The sequence below is a fragment of the Equus asinus genome, chromosome 15, assembly GCF_041296235.1.
Source record: "Equus asinus isolate D_3611 breed Donkey chromosome 15, EquAss-T2T_v2, whole genome shotgun sequence".
In the NCBI taxonomy this organism is placed as follows: Eukaryota; Metazoa; Chordata; class Mammalia; order Perissodactyla; family Equidae; genus Equus; species Equus asinus.
Window position 1 is genome coordinate 6,555,940 of NC_091804.1, and position 14,331 is coordinate 6,570,270.

Sequence of the window (14,331 nt, forward strand, 5' to 3'; positions counted from 1 at the left end):
ATTTTAAATCCTAAAAGTTTATTTCTAACATAGTTTTCAGACCTCTTCTTTCAGAAGAGATCACAGTTACAATATGGCCTCACCTGTAATCAAGTTTCAAAATACAAATTTCTTGAAATGTATTATAATGAGTTTCTAGAAAACGGCAAGTGTCAGAACTCAAGACATACTATATCTCCAGTAAGATGTGGGGAAAGCAGGCAGTGTGTTAACCTAGAAAGACGTGAGTTCCAGAGAAAGAACAACTTCCAGACAGTAATCTGAATTACCAGTGGAAGTGTTAGCAGCCCATCCCTCACCTGGAAACCTCTTAAAATCAGCTCTCGTTCCTCCCATTGGATGACGGGGCTTGGTACGCCTGCAGACAGCCTGCTGAGAAGTGGCTCCAGGCCCTCTCAAGGTGCCCTTCGACCCAAGGCTGCCCGCGTCAGAATCCTCCAGGACACAAGCAGCTGTCAGCTCCTTCTCGAGTCTGCTATCCTGTCTGGCCCTGCCGCGTACCTCTCAGTTTCAAATTCTTTTCTGAGCCTTTCTTTTATATTTCCGCTCATAAGGCTCTCGTATCGCCTCAAAAATCTCAGGAAAACCTGCCTTTATAATTTATTCCACAAGAATCAGAGCATCAAGGAGTGCAGTGTTGTAGAAACAAGCCCTTCTCTTTCTTCTTACCAAGCAGATTTTAAGAAGATCACGTACATGTGTCCAGTAAGGAGAGTTGACATTTTAAAAAAAAAAGGAAAAGCAACTCCATTTCTGAGTTACTGCTTAAGACATTGGTTGAGTAGATGCTCCTGAATTTTGACTTTGTTTGTAGATGTATTTAGCTAACAGTTTGATAAAGTCAAGGAAAGAGAGGAAAATAAGAGGGAGTTTTGGGTCTAGTTCTCATCTGACCCAGCCTCCCAGTTCTCTGCCTTCTCTATCAGTAAAATCGAAGCAGGTCGCCTTTGAGGTGTGGGGACAATTGAACAAAACAGAACCTGTGGAAGTTCTGAATGCTTTGGAAAGTAAAACGTCTTCAGAAAGCAGTATTTGCAGGACACCTAAGGCCTGGGGCGCTGAGCTAAGGATGGGCCTCCTGAAAAGCATTCCCTGGGGCAGATTTCCACCACAGGAGACACCAGCACTGCGTGGGTATTTGAGGCATGTTAGCCAGTTTCAGCCACTCTCCCCAAATCCCCTGGGTCCAGTATTCTGAAACAACAGAAATCAGCTCCAGAACAAAAACAAATAAGCAAAAACAATAACATAAACTAGGCACAACTCTTCACTGAAATGTTCCCTAAGTAATTTGGAGCTGCACGGAGACAGCCCGGATTCTTCAGCAACAGGTTCAAAAGTCAGGGCTCCAGTTCACCAAAAACGGGACACATTGTCATCTCTTTAATGGAAAAAGTTGTGTGTGTTTTCTTTAGGTTTACAGAAGCAGCATACTGAAACCTCAAAGCATGTAAATGCACTTGGGCTAAGAGTTGAAAAGCTCTGGCACTCAGACAGAGAAAACAAAAACCCCCAAATAAGGAAAATATTTACTTGATCATAAAGTTTACGTGTAAGAGAAATTTTAAGTAGTACATTATTTATGGCTGTGATTAACTACTTTGTCACCTGAATAAAATAATGTACACAAAATGCCTGTTTCTTTTCCTTTTTTGGAGAGGGGAGAGGCAGTTAGTAAGAATAAAGTGAGAAATGTCTGGTAAGTAGGAGCTAGGAGTTGAGTAAACGGTATTCCCGTCTCCTTCCCATCTCTGACCTTTTGGGGCCTGAGAGGGAATTATCTGAAGGGCCAACAAGTATTTGTCTGGTGCACACAAGCATCAGACACTAGGCTGGGATCCAGAGGTCTGTCAATCACTGACCTCTAAGTGAACCAGCAGCAGAAGCCGAGAACAGACAGGACCAAAATGCCATCCTAATAGCCAGCGGCAGTCAGCAAAGGCGCACAGGACATCCCAGCCATCAAGACTCTGAGGATAAACCAATCACGCTGGGAATAAGCACCCTGTGCTTTTGCTCTCTGCTCTTGCCTGTTTTGCAGCTGACCAGGACCTTCAGACTTCGGGTGGGCAGAGAAATGAGGGATGAAACACAAAACAGTCAATTTCCCAATTTATTGGCTACAGCACAGGTGGAGAAAACAGCTTGCAGGGGAGGCTGCTTGGGTTTCTGCTTGAATTGCTTGGCAGTTTATTCCACATGGCCCAGCTACTCCCCACCTCCTCCCCAGTACCTCCATGCAATTTCTTTGGGCAATTAGGAATCAACTGACTTCTTTTTTAGGTGAGGTATACTCCAGATAAACAAAATTCCTCATTCCATTTTTTAATCTTTCAAATTGGCAAAGATTCACATTGATATGCTGAGCCCAATGCTTGGGAAGAGGCACTTGTGAACTCTGCCAGTTAAAAGTTACCTCTGAAGACATCATGGAACGGGGCTCCTGATAAAAAGCATCAAAACCTTGAGCGTGTCTGTGTTCTTTGCCCCAGCAGTTACAGGACTGGGAATTTATGCCAAGAATCAACCTGGGTTACAGAGCAAGATTTAGGACACACTGGACTTCAGGGCAGCACCAGTCCTAAGAGAAGAAGTTAGGATGCAACTTTAGTGACTTAGGTAAAGACACTATGATACATCTCATGGCAGAATAGAAGGCTCCCATGAAAACTGAGGTTGGAAAAGATTATTTGAAGATATGCAAAAATGTCCATGATATTATAAGTAGAAAAATTAGGTTATAAAACAGCACAGTGTGATCCCACTTTGTAAATAAACACATAAGTATAGAGAGGGTATATACGCTATACATGGGTGTAGAAAAAAAGTACTACATAGAAAAAAGACCAAAAGTATTTTGGTACTATGGACCAGGATAGAATTAAAGGTGACTTCATTTTCTTTTTTGTAAAAATAAGATTAAGTGTTATCACTGATTTAAAAAGAACAATGTTCGAATAAAACACCTCCACCATGCACTCAGCAAGGATGGAGCCGTCCTCTGTTCTGTCTAGACAGGCCCCTCTGCAACTCCCCAGAACGTGATTCACCATACAGCCCTGCACTCAGTGAGCGTCGTGTTGGTCTTTAAGCTCATGATGGGACGACAGGATGGATTTTACCAACTGGAAGGGATGTTTGGGATGGTGTGGCCGCCAGCCCTAAAGACTACCCAGTGAGTGATTCTTGCCTCCTGGCGTTTGTGACATCATGTAGCCACAATGAACAGGGCTGATGTGTACAACCGACAGGATATTACAGAAATGACAGTGTGCCTTCACAGACTAGGTCTCTGGGGGAAACCAGGTGTCACACTGTGAGGACATTTGAGCAGACCTGTGGCAAAGTCCATGTGGCAAGAAACTGAGGCCTGCTGCCAACAGCCAGCACCAGCTTGCCAGCCCTGAGGGCCCCGCAGGAAGGAGTCCTCTGCCTGTGCTGCCCTGCCGACACTGTGACTCTACCTTCACACAGAGCCCTGGCCAGGCCCACTCAGCTAAACAGCCCAAATGCCTGACCCACAGAAACTGTGTGGAAAATGTTTACTCTCACATTGAGCGGCTAAGTTTGGGAGTAATTTGCTACCCAGATAACTGGCTGGCACTAGACAACTCACAGAGGTGGTCTGACTTACAGCACCCACGTGACCCCTGCAGAACTCATTTTGTAGGGGCTGGGGCTCGGGCCGGGGCTCTTCACCAGCTCAGCTGTGGGTGGAGGCCGGGAGGTCTCTGCACAGGCACACACGCTGCTCTGCCAGGAGCTCCACTGGGAGCAGAGGCGGGGACATATTTCTGTCACCAAGGTCTAGGGCTCCTCCAGTGACACCCGGGAGGCCAACTCACTTCCAATACTGCTTGGTGAACACTCTTTAACTGCGGCAGTGAAAAAGGGGCATCAACTCCCCCAGAGGAGAGAGCATCAGACCCTGTCAACCGAGAGTACTCTGAATCACTCTGGGCATCACAGATGCCACATGTGGCCCCAAATTTCAGGCGAACCCACAAAACGATAACTGTCCACAAAGTACCACTTGAAATTGTGCATACTGCCCAACAATTCCTCTGATGCACTTTTTTTTTTTTTTAAAGATTTTATTTTTTCCTTTTTCTCCCCAAAGCCCCCCGGTACATAGTTGTATATTCTTTGTTGTGGGTCCGTCTAGTTGTGGCATGTGGGACGCTGCCTCAGCGTGGTTTGATGAGCAGTGTCACGTCCGCGCCCAGGATTCGAACCAACGAAACCCTGGGCCGCCTACAGCGGAGCGCGCGAACTTAACCACTCGGCCACGGGGCCAGCCCCTCCTCTGATGCACTTTTAAGCTCATTTGGACTTTCTGATATTTTCTCCTGAGGTCCTCTACAAACAAAATTATTTTTAACTCTCAATATGACGACCATATTTTAAGTGACTTGGGTTAACTGCCCTCCCGATGTAACTGCTACAAGCAGCTTGTAATTTAAACAGCATTTTTTCTATTCCCCATTCTACCTTTTTTTTTTTTTTAAATCATAAACTTTTGGTAATGATCTCAGGGTTATCAGTTACTTTAAACGCTGCAAACAACCACTGGAAATCAAGACAATCTAGCCTTCCAAGTCAATAAAATTATTATTGCTCAAAATATTTCAATTGCAAGCCTTTCCGTGTATATCATCAAATCAAGTTAGTAAATTGGAAAAAAATCACCAAAGTAGGAGAGAAGTACCTCTGATATAAATCTACATGGAGAAAATAGAAATTTAGCAATGCAAATACAGGAAAATATGTAAACCTAAGAAATTTAACTTCGTAATTTAAGAAGTTAGGTATCTCCTCCCTTTTATTACCAATATTTTTGAAAAAGGGATCTAAAATGGTATCAGAATAGAATAAATATAACAAATTTTTAAATTGTAAATTCTAAACAGAAAAATATCTCAATATAGGGTTTTATTTCATTTTGGATACATTTTTTATGGAGAAAAAATAATCAGATAAATGTTGCCAAAGAGGTTTAGCAGGACACTTGGCTGAAAAATATTCAAGTCCGACTTAGCCATCAAACTAGTTCTATAATCATTGGTAGAAAGTCTTCTGTGCTTGTTTCCTCAGGCATAAACTAGAAATACCATTTCTCCCAGGCTGTAAAAGTGAGGCTTTTAGCGTCAATTCAGATGTGACACAGGCTTTAAAGAGTTAAAGCTCTTTCGAAGATGACTGAGTGACGGTATTTTAAACAAACCACACTTTTACTTTTCTAATCAACTAGTACAGACATTATTCTATAAAGGTCAGGAATCATAAACTTGACAAAAATAATTTTCATCACACTAGACCTTTCCCCTTATAAGAGTAGGAATCTGCTAAGAATTAAATCCCTCCCATCCCTCCCCCAGTAACATGTAAAAGTGAGTAACGATCACAAAAGAAATATGATTCAAGGATATGCTCTACCACGTGCTCTAATTTGTAGCATTTTCCCCACCAGAAAAGGTTTTACATTTTATTAACTGTAAAGAGCTTAGATGAGTACAAAATAACAAAAACAAAGATCTCAAATGGTTTAAGACATCACATAAAAACAAAAGTCAGGGCCTGGCCCCGTGGCGAGTGGTTAAGTTCACACGCTCGGCTTCGGTGGCCCAGGGTTTCGCCAGTTCGGATCCTGGCACAGACCTAGCACACCGCTTATAGGGCCATGCTGAGGTGGCATCCCACATAGCAGAACTGGAAGGACAGCCAACTAGAATATACAACTACGTACTGGGGGGCTTAGGAGAGAAAGAAAAAAAGAAGAAGATTGGCAACAGATGTTAGCTCAGGTGCCAATCTTAAAAAAAAAAGAAAGTCACACTAACATCTAAGAAAATCTCAGAATGTCAACCTAAGACTTGAATATACTGGATAGATTAAACAGCCTGGCTGTCAATTAACACTCACAGATAATCATAACGTCATGGAAACCAGGTGGCACTTCACCAATAAGCTACTTGCTATGTACAAATGATATCTGGTCACTTGTAAACTCTTTTGGCAATTCATGAATTAGACAAACAATTACTGAGTGCTTGGTATGCACCAGACGAGCGACAGGCTTAGTGCTTGCAATGGCAAGAAGAACAAGGCAGAACTCAGCTGGATGACAGAACATGTTCACTTTTCGGCTCAGAAACGAGACTTCTGCACCTAGGAAGTCTGATCACGAGTTGAACAGCATCTGTCTGGTTCACTGTAACAAACATTTTCTGTACAATCATAATGGTACAGCCTCAAATCAGCTAATGTATCAATTAACTAGAAAGAAATGTGCTAGCCTACAGGATTCCTCATGACCACTTCTGCTGATGGCATGTTAACTTACTCGGTGTCTGCTTCAAGTTTACCAAATGGAGTTCCCCCATCTATTCAAATTTCTAAAAAGGCAGAGATGATTCAAATAGTATAAAAGAATAAATAACCCTTAAAACAATCTTTTCATCCTTAGAGACTTTTTCTGAATCTAAAATTCTTCAAGGGGCCTGCCCCATGGCCGAGTGGTTAAGTTCACCCACTCTGCTTCGGCAGCCCAGGGTTTTGCCGGTTCGAATCCTGGGCGAGGACATGGCATTGCTCATCAAGCCATGCTGAGGCAGTGTCCCACATGCCACAACTAGAAGGACCCACAACTAAAAATACACAACTATGTACCAGGGGGCTTTGGGGAGCAAAAGGGAAAAATGAAATCTTTAAAAATAAATAAATAGGGGCCGGCCTGGTGGTGCAGCGGTTAAGCGAGCACATTCTGCTTTGTCAGCCTGGGGTTCCCGGTTTGGATCCCAGGTGCGGACATGGCACTGCTTGGTAAGCCATGCTGTGGTAGGTGTCCCACATATAAAGTAGAGGAAGATGGGCACGGATGTAAGCACAGGGCCAGCCTTCCTCAGCAAAAAGAGGAGGATTGGCAGCAGTTAGCTCAGGGCTAATCTTCCTCAAAAATAAATAAATAAATAAATAAAAATAAAATTCTTCAAAATATTGTTACAATATTATTTTACAAACATTGTTACAGGATAGCAATTTAGGAAGTATACTTTGGCCCAAACATGGAAGTGTATCTTTTTTTTTGAAAGTTAGTATTGATAAACTTTTCTATGAATGCCCAAATTCAAAGAACCAAAAATAACCACTGGATTATTTAGCTACGACATATGAATCAAGCTCATGTCCAAGTCTGAAGACAGTTCAGTGCAAAGGCCTTAACTTGTTCATAAGCTCTCTCTAAACAGGTTGAAAATTTTCTTTTTAATTTTGTTTACCTTACAACAATGGCAACTTGGCTTTTGCATTCTTAAAAGCCATCCTGCAAGGTGGTGTGACACTGGGATTGCTCTTGAACGTCCTACTGACTGTAAATGGAGAGGTTTCTGCATGCTGCCCCTCACTTTTCAAGTCTGTGTTTCCTTCCCTCAAACCTCTTCTCCAGGGGCCCACCCGGTGGTGCAGCAGTTAAGTGTGCACATTCCACTTCGGCGGCCCGGGGTTCGCCGGTTCAGATCCTGGGTGCAGACATGGCACTGCTTGGCAAAAGCCATGCTGTGGCAGGCGTCCCACATATAAAGTAGAGGAAGATGGGCATGGATGTTAGCTCAGGGCCAGTCTTCCTCAGCAAAAAGAGGAGGATTGGCAGTAGTTAGCTCAGGGCTAATCTTCCTCAAAAAAAAAACCTCTTCTCCAGCAAAGCTCACCCCAGCAACCTCATTATCTCTCTCCAGCACCAGGTCTGGAAAGGGCCAATGGGTTGCTCTGCTCCCATGGCCCGCAGCTCTTTTTTGAAAAAATGTAGATATAAATGTCCTGCAAGTCATCAGAAATTAAATAAGCAAACACAGTCATGCCAAAATATTCCTTTTAAAACATCTGTTATAATGACAACCAATTAAAGTGATGACAAAGCCTATAAAAAGTAAAACAGATGACCATGTTGGTGCTGTTTTTAATGCCTCATGCAATGAATAGCAGAGGAATAAGTTATCCAGTTTACTCTGGCTTTGGCCTCTCAGTTATGAAGTCAAAACTTTAAAAGTAGCATAACTCAGAGTGAATCGGCCAGAAATAAGAAGCTATGCTGCACTGATTGAGATGGGATAGAGGCCTTGAGAAATAATGAACAGGAGGTCCCTTACTGGGGAGGGATAGTCATTCGTTCATCATGGGGATCAATTAAAACCTCTGCATGACCCCAGATTCTTTACAACTGCAAAGTTTTAAACATTTTTTCATTGAAATGTTCTCAATTAAAGAAGCCACGAAAGTAAGAGAACAAAATTTAAACTGTAGTAGACCAAGGTGTCAAAATGAAATAAACACTAGAGAATGAGAAAGGAGCTCCTCAGTCTAAGCATGCCACGTGAAGGGGCAGCCTCTCCCTTTCCACCTTCCTTTATTCTAGGAAGCAACAGAGGCACACATACTCTGCAGATTTAAGCATATTTACACAGTGGATACTGTTTCAAAGAATACTAACTAAAGAAAAGGCAAAGCAACTCTCAGGTCCCATTTCCATGAGGCTGTCAACCACAGCTCCGCTAGAATCTACACAGTTGGTTCATATCATAAGCATTAGAAGAAATGATGCAAAATAATTAATTATGAATGCCACCAGAACTCAAGACTTACATTTTTCTATCAGTAGATAATACTGATGCTGACAACGTCAGTGTTTTCACTGTCCTGACGGACAGAAACCTTAGGAAGTTGCACTCCACTGGCTTCTTTGTTCTTCTGCTTGGTTAAATTTGAGTGAACCTCTTGTGAACCAATAAAGAACAAGAAGACGGGAGAAATAGGAACACCATGTTCTCATGCAGCAACACAAAGTTTCTTTATCCTGAGTAATGACTTTCTTTAGAACTATAATCAAAAGTAAATATTTGTCGACTGCCTACTCTGTGCACTGTGATGGGTACTGTGGGGGGATTTTTAAATTCTGGTTCTCTCCTAAAAAAGAATTCGTAATTTAATTGCAGAACAAGGGATAAGCTCTTGAGAAGTCAAATGGAAATGACTTAATTACACTTCAAGGCAATGAAAGTGCTAACAAACGGCTGTACACATGAGCAGAAGACACAGACAAGGCAGACCCGCAATAAACGCCAAAGTGAAAGACACTGTCCTGCTGGAAAGGGGACAGCAGGAAGAAGGTGCACTAATTTGCAGCCACGTAGGTGAAAGAGTCTTGGGGACAAGAAAACAAGTGTGTGCTTTCGCTGGCGATTCCCACAGGGAAGCAGTGGGAGACAGGCCTGCAGATACACAGACCTGTGCAGGGCTGAAGTTTGATCTTTACCCTAAGGGAAGTGGAGCCAGCAAAGACTTTTGGAGGGGACTGCTGTGATCAAAGGGTTTGAGAAATATTAAGCATACCCTGGTATGCAAGGCACAGAAACCCTTGGCACGCAGACGTGTTGAGGGCAATTAGGGTAATTCCAGTTTGAGGTTAGAGAAGGCCTCAGGTTCAGCAATGATACAAGATATGGAAATGGAATGATGAGTCATCCGCACATGAAAAGGCTGGGGTGGGAGGTGAGTGCCAGGACACAGGAAAGCGCAGACAGGCCGAGCACAGCGAGTGCTCAGTGATCGTTAGCCACTGATGCTGTTTTCATTATTACCAAGATGTTGATGAACAGACCTTGGTTACAGATGAGAAACAGGAGGCCAAAGGAGAGGGGCCGGTCCCAAGAGTCTGAGCCAACAACAGACCCTGAATATAACAGGGCAAAGAGGAACGCAGCAGAGGAAATGCCAAGACTGACTGACTTTCAAGCAGAAGTATCTGGCCTCCAGTGAAATGCAGGTCCAAAGTGCAGAGGGAGTCGCTGGTGTGGGGGAGGTGGGCAGCACCAAGGATAGACCCTTGACCAGCAAGAGATGACTCTGCCCACAAATGTCTGACTCCAGAGCTGTAGTTTCCATGCTGTGTGACCGAGGGCTCATCAGAAGCAGCCTCAGAGACACCCCTTCCCAGACGTAGCTCTGAGCCGTCTGTCACCTCACTATCGCCCAGTCCTCATGCCACACAGCAGCTCATTTTGATGTTATATCGGTTTGGGGGATATAATCATATGTCTACAAAGGGGTCCCCTGCGAGGAAAGTTTGAAAACAAGTGCTCTGTGGAATATCTTCACTAACTGCTGACGAGGAGGCCGAGCTGCCCCAGGTGAGCCGTGCCTCTCAGACACTCCTGTTCTGGAGGGAGACTCCTGCACCTCCAAGGTGTTCGTTAGCCAGAAGTAAGGGAAACGAACATCTGAAAACAAGGAGCCACAGCTGCAAAAATGTTCAATTCAATAATATTAAAGCTGAAAAGAAACCATTCTGATGACCGCACATTCAGCTATAAAAAGGAGAAGCAGAAAAATCTGGAAAAGGGCAAGTAGAACTATTTAAGTCTCCTCACAAAATAGTGAGCAGTTCAAAGGAGACTGTGGTCAGTATAAAAATGAGAACTCTGGAGCTCACTTCACTCAGCAATTCCATCGTGGCTCCACACACAGAAGGGCACCAACCCAGAGTCACACCTCATAATAACTACTGGACAGCTCAATTTCTATGCCACTGACAGTCGGAGCAGTGGCTGCCATAGGTGCTCTTTTGGGCCACAGTTGGGATGGGGCTTTGCTGACAGGTGTGGGTCACAATGACTTTATCTGACAAGGGGGAACTACAAACGATGCCAGTGTCCCAGTGCCCAGTCCCCGGCTTCCTCACCTCTAAACAATGCAGAATTCGGCTGCCATTCTTCACAGCTTACCTTTTCACTCCAGAATCCTCACCCAAAATATAACTGCCTGCTCTTTTTTAGAGCTGTTAGGAATTGATCTCGCTGTTGACAATTTGTGTATTTAATATACACTGGCACCCCATAAACAGAAATTCAAGAAAATTCAAAACACAAAACGGCTTATCAAAATATATCCTACAATCAGGTAGCACTCAGCACTCATTTCTATAGCAATATCTCAATATGCGTTAAGTTTCAAAACATAATTCAAAAATTAATAAAAACTTGTACTACAGACATCTGATATCTTAAAAAAATATAAACACAAAGGCAGCCAGCCTGGTGGTGCAGCAGTTAAGTTCACACATTCTGCTTCGGCAGCGCAGGGTTCGCCAGTTCGGATCCCGGATGCAGACCTATGTACTGCTTGACAAGCCATGCTGTGGCAGGCATCCTACATATAAAATAGAGGCAAATTGGCATGTATATTAGCTCAGGGCCAGTCTTCCTCAGCAAAAAAAGAGGAGGACGGGCAGCAGATGTTAGCTCAGGGCTAACCTTCCTCAAAAAATAATAATAATAATAAAAAATAAACACATGGACAAACATATGTTGCTCTGTTCAACAGGATTACAAGAACCAAACACAGACATTTGTAACACCTTCAGGAAGCTATGTTAAAAGTGAAGCTTCTTGTTTTACTATGAAAAAAGAATTGGCAGTCTCAGACTACATTGATTAACCGTACCTGTGTGCAGGTATTTTAGTGAGTTGCCCGGGGCATCTTTGTACCTGTAAGCTCGGGATATACAAAGAAGTCCAGCCTGAGGTACGTATTATTCAATCCCCACATAGCCAACGAAGGCCTTCTGCAGGTTGAGGACTGTGCCAGGGGCCAGAGACGAGGCAGCAAAGAAAGACCCCTCCAAAAGCAGAGGCACGGGCAGCCACATCTCCGTGGGGAAAAAGGACAAGGCACTCGGATCAAAGGGCACAGACCCCAGGGAGTGCTGTAGGCTTTCTGTGGAGCCGTCAGCAGTCGGACCCCATAGTTCAGCAAAATCGATGTAGGTAAGCAATGACAAGTGACTGGCATTGTTAACACAGAAGATGGTGCTCACTTTATGTAAGGTAGATAGATCTATGTCACAAGTGCTGAGGATGACCTAAACACGTGGCAGGGCAAAGAACTAACGCCCTCATTTGATGGACAAATGTTTAATAAGACACCTACTATGTGCCAGGCAGGATCTCACCTTCAAGTGACAGGTACATTCTCAAGTGCCATCGTTTCAAATGAACTGATAAGAAGGCATCTGTCAGCAGAGCAAAGCTACATTCCATTCACCAAACCTCCTCTCATTCCGTTCTGAAACCTCCTTCTGCCTGGCCCATCAGCGATCCTTCAGGTGTGGGAAGGCTCATCAGGGATCCTGGGACAGCCGCGGGCGGTCTCCTGTCTGGGAGGAGCTGAGCTATCTCTGAACACTGAAACCCCTTGCCCTTTCTGGAACCTGCTACTGATGAGAAGCAGGCCCTGATCTGATGGGTACCAGCTGCTGAGAACAAAACACCCGAGGTAATCATGCTGCAGAGTTGCTGCTTCAATGAGACGCAACTCCCTCTGACGGGCTAGGTGCACTTCAAGGAAACCAGAGGTCTGGTTTTCCTTTAAAAGTAAAACTGGACGGACCTCATTGGCATCCCCACCACACCAGCCCTCCTTCATTTCCACATCCACTTAGCGTTCTCTCACACCTGCTAGAAGTCGGGGAGCTTAAGCAATCACAAGTGCCTCACACTGCCAAGCTCAGCCGGAATCCAGGTGCTGTTGCTGCTTTGGCCACCTGGGGCTGTTTAAAGGGACATCAGCAAAAAAAAAAAAAGTTAAAATTAAAAAAAGGAACACTGGTGTCCTTCCCTGCCTCTCCCACAATCCACACTTGGAAATTCAGTACAAATGTCTTGTTTCCTTCAACTCTGGATTTCATTTATAGGGGTTGGAAACTAATGTGCTTTTTGGCTCACGTAATGAGAAAAATCCTTTGATTAAACACACACACCCTAATTCATGTTTTTAGGCAAACAAAAGTATTTTCCATGTTGTTTTAAAAGAAAATTAAGTAGACAAAGTGCAGTCACTAAAGTATATCAAACTCTGCTAAAGGATGACAGAAAGTGGGAAGAAAACTGTACCAAGAAGATGGTAGAAGCAAACTAAAAATCAAACGTAGGGGGAAGAGACCAATTTTTCTTACAGAAGAATTCCAAATAATTAAGGTTGCCAGATTTAACAAAATACAGGACACCCAGTTAAATGCGAAGTTCAGATATTGCAAGGGACATACATAAACTAAAAAATTATTCACTGTTTATCTAAAAATCAAAGTCATCCGGGTGCCCTGCAACCCTACAAATAATACACGTAGATATTTCCACCTCCAGGAGGTGGAGTTTAATCTTCCCCAAACCTCTTCGAGGTGGACTGTGCTTAGAGATTCACTTCTAAGAACAGCTGAGACAGGGAAAAACAGCAACTCTGCAGTGGAGACCCAGTCAACACTGCCTTAACCAGGCAATCAAGGTTCACATCACATGGATGTTGCACGGATCTCACACACCCCAGAGGTGATGAGATGAGAAGGGCATTTCACCTCTGTGGTGCTGTTCCCAAAACCCATAGCCCCAGTCTAATCCCAAAACACAGGAGACAAACCCAGATTTGGGAGCATTCTACAGGGTACCTGGTCAGTATTCCTCAAGACTGTCAAGACCACGAAAAACAAGGAAAGACTGAGAAACCGTCAGACAACGAAATGCAAAGTGGTGCCCTGGACTGGATCCTGGAACAGAAAGAAGACATGAATGGAAAAACTGGTGAAATCCAAATAAATTCTGGAGATTAATAGTAATATACTAATGTCAGTTTCTAATTTTGACAAATGTGCCAGCAAAATGTAAGATGGTAACAACAGATATGCTGGATAGGGGGAGTATTCGGGAACTCTGCACTCTTGGAAACATTTCTGTAAATCTAAAATTACTCCAAAATAAAAGTCTACTTTAAAAAAATCATATTTAAAGGAATGAGAGGACATGAGAGAACTACTTCAAAATTCTCCAGCAAAACATAAGGAAGGAGTTTATAAAACAAGTATAATAAAGTGTCAGTAATTGTAACAAAAAAAAGTTTTTAAAATAAGGATTTCTTTAGAAAAGGACATGAGCAAATGGCAGAAGACGATGACCAGAAACTTCACACTGAGAATCTTTCAGGTCTCACCAACCACATTACTTTCTGTGCACGTAGGTCCTTCACAGGGTGACTAACCACTCCAGTTTGCTGGGACCATCCTGGTTTTAGCACAGAAAGTTCCACATCCCAGAGAACCTCTCAGTTGTGGGCAAACCTGGTCCTCTCGATCTGTCTCTCCTGTGTGTGTGGCTGTCTCATAAGCACACACACGTGTGCACACACTGAGATTCTTGAGTTAAAGACACAAAAAGTTGGGTACAACCCCAGAATCCAGGTAACTAATTCACTTTTACAGAAAACACTAGAATGAACCACCCTCCCTCCTCTCTG

At 43.5% G+C, this 14,331-nt stretch overlaps 1 protein-coding gene across 5 annotated transcripts in view; it reads right to left on the minus strand.

Moving 5' to 3' along the window:
* DTD1 (D-aminoacyl-tRNA deacylase 1) overlaps positions 1-14,331 on the minus strand; it is a 172,539-nt gene that overhangs the window by 73,687 nt on the left and 84,521 nt on the right. Inside the window, exon 5 of one of the 5 annotated variants that reach the window (XR_011494538.1) lies at positions 13,490-13,588. The exons of the other annotated variants lie outside the window; for them this stretch is intronic. The gene's annotated coding sequence lies outside the window, so the exon portion shown is untranslated. The remainder of the gene's footprint in view (positions 1-13,489; positions 13,589-14,331) is intronic. 5 annotated transcript variants of the gene reach the window in all.